Below are 3,161 nucleotides of genomic sequence, written 5' to 3' on the forward strand. Positions count from 1 at the left end.
ATTTCACTAAATTGAAAGTTTAATTGTGCAGCATGCTTTCAGTAGTTCCTCATTGCCTTCATGACACATCTTTACTTACTTAGCATGGTATCCAAGGCCATTCACATTTTAGCTTTCCTAAAGGTAGCCAGTCTGAACTGAAGTACGCTGAATGCACCATGTTCTCACCTCTTTCTCCGAGTTAGGTATGCCCTTTCCAACCCCACTATTTAGACCTGCACCACTGAGTTCAGCTGTCTCCTCCTACAGGGTGTTTCCCTCACCGCCCTAGCTAAGAGTAGTGTTTCTCTGCTATAGTCCCATAGCACTCTGTGTTTACTTCTTTTAAGGCATTCATATGAACGCTGCAACTGCTAATTTATGAACCACGATTCCTCTTTAAACATAGGAGCATAATAATAGCTAGTATTTGTTGAAAGCTGAATATCAGGCCTTGTATTAAGTGCTTTGCAAGCATTCATTTAATCCTCAGAACAATTCTAGGAAGTAGGTACTAACACTACCCTCAATCCCCAGGGGAGGAAAGCAACTTCCTCAATGTTGCAGAATTATATCCTAACCTTTTTGAGGGCAAGGATCATGTTCTACTTGTCTATGAAGAGAACGTGATGATGTACAGTATGTGGTAGTTCCGCAATTGATGTTTATGGGTTAAATAAGTAAAGAGGACAAAACTGGGACCAACAAATATAAATTAAATAAAGGTGGATTTTAGTCTAAAAATGACATTAGCTATGACTGTCCAATGGAATGGATCATTCAAAACATAGTTACGGCCCTGGCCGGTTGGCTCAGTGGTAAAGCGTTGGCCTGGCGTGCAGAAGTCCCAGGTTGGATTCCCGGCCAGGGCACACAGGAGAAGCGCCCATCTGCTTCTCCCCCCCCTCCCCCTCTCCTTCCTCTCTCTCTCTCTTCCCCTCCCGCAGCCAAGGCTCCATTGGAGCAAAGATGGCCCGGGCGCTGGGGATGGCTCCTTGGCCTCTGCCCCAGGCGCTAGAGTGGCTCTGGTAGCAACAGCGCGATGCCCTGGAGGGGCAGAGCATCGCCCCCTGGTGGGCAGAGTGTCGCCCCCTGGTGGGCGTGCCGGGTGGATCCCGGTCGGGCTCATGCGGGAGTCTGTCTCTCCCTGTTTCCAGCTTCAGAAAAATAAATTAAAAAACAAAAAAATAAAAAAAACAAAGACATAGTTACACTTGGCACTTACCACACTGAAAGTACTCATCTATTTGCATTTTTCCTCCTTGTAAGGGTTATCTCTTACTCTTTCATTCCTCAGAATCTAGTTAGGGGCTAGAGATGTTCAGCAGATGATGTTTGTTGACTGAACTGAATTTAATTTAAAAGACCTGAAGACTAAAAAGTGGTCTATATTTACCCTTAATATAGTCCATTGGAAGTTTAATTTACATTGTTCTTTATTTCTTCTCATTATTTTGCATTTTCTTTCCAAGGAACTTTGAGAATAGAGGATAGAATTTAGAGACTTCATTTGTTGTTTGTAGAATTCCACCAGGCTTTAAGCCCTGTAAGGGCTGGAACGTATCTTTTATCATGTTACATCTTTAGCCTAAAACATAATAGCTTTTTAATATTTATTGGATGAAACAAACATGTCAGCAATGTGCTTTTTACTTCTAGGAAGGGTATCATGGAATCATATGCATAAGGAATTTCTGAATTAGATAGAATATTGAACTAGACCAATATTGTTATACTGGAAAACTAGTTAAATTATACATTGTGGATCCCAATGGTGAGAGAAATAGAGAAGGGAAGAGAGGAGAAAAGCACTACATCACCATTGTCATTTCCAAGACTGAGGCAAGTTTCAGAGCAGTAAAAATCTTCCTCAGTGATCCACAGATACTAGTAAAGAAAGAGTGGGCTGTTCCCTGACCCCTGGCAGATGCTGTATGGACCTCTGCCTCTTGCTTCTGGGGCAGGATCTGAGCGGTGTCCATGGATGCCTGCCCCTCAGTCCTGGGCTCTTGGTGCAGTACAGAGGTGGGCTGGGAAGGGGGCGTAGCCAGCATGAGGTTCCCGGCCAATGAACTGCCCATGGATGAGCTGAGGGGCTAGGCTCCTAGCGGCTGAGAAAATGATGCCTCCTGTTAGCATCAGGAATCTAGCTCTCTGTGGGCCTGGCAAGACTTCTAACCTCCATGAAGATGCCACGAGAGCTGCTGATCAGTTTGACATACTATATATTCTTCCCAGCAAAGCAAATATAGCTACACAGCCACAAACCAAAGGCTTATCAGAGGCAAGACCCATTAAATGAAACGTACTTGCAGACTACAAATAGCAGAAGAATAGAGGTAAAAGATGAACTAAAGAAAATGAAAAATCTCAACAGATCTGGTAAGCGTGACCAGCTTCCTCGAACCACCAACTCAGCAGAATACCGGACCAGCATTAGCAGACCCCTGGGAACCACCAAAGCGTCTGGATTTAAAATCCAGGCCGACCTTTGGGTACAACCAAAGCTGCAGGATACAAAGTCAGTCCAGGGAGACATCCAGATAGCACTAAAGCTCTATCCCGTCTTGCAGATCTCGGTTATGGCTGTGGCATTGCTGCTTTTCCTTACCCTATAATGCAGGGCAGAGCAGTTTACCGGGTGCAGGAAACCAGCAAGTCAATGAAAGTCAATACACCTAAGGAGTGAATGAGGTAGGAATGGAGGGCTAAGTTTAGAAGGAAGATTGTGAATAATCCCAAAGCTTCTTGGTTTTATTTTGACATACATGATTTTATTGCCTGGGCTTTTCATGTTTGTTTTCATGTGTGTGTGTGTGTGTGTGTGTGTGTCCGTTTAAACCTGTTATGCTGACAGACGTGCTCAGAGCATGAACAGTGGTATTGATTTTGTACATAAGTTCAACAGTAACACTTAACTAAATAATTTTTGTTTTTCCTTTAGAGTTATGGTTATGTCTCATATTTCATTACCACTTTGGGGCCATTCTAAATCGATGCTTTATATGCTAAACAACTGAAACTATTGAATATATATAATTTGTGAAGTAAGCCTACAATATAAATAAAGATAATATCTAAGGTATTTTTAACAGATGGACAAAACATTGGTGAAAAACAATACATCCTGGGAATAGCATATGTAATATAATAAAAAAAAATTCTTAAGGTTTGCATGGAGC

General features: G+C 42.6%; 1 pseudogene; it reads left to right on the plus strand.

Moving 5' to 3' along the window:
• Positions 1–1,253: 1,253 nt before the first annotated feature.
• On the plus strand, positions 1,254–2,668 carry LOC136322350 (UPF0461 protein C5orf24-like; annotated as a pseudogene).
• The last annotated feature ends 493 nt before the right edge of the window (positions 2,669–3,161 follow it).

Source organism: Saccopteryx bilineata, chromosome 2, assembly GCF_036850765.1.
Source record: "Saccopteryx bilineata isolate mSacBil1 chromosome 2, mSacBil1_pri_phased_curated, whole genome shotgun sequence".
Classification (NCBI taxonomy): domain Eukaryota; kingdom Metazoa; phylum Chordata; class Mammalia; order Chiroptera; family Emballonuridae; genus Saccopteryx; species Saccopteryx bilineata.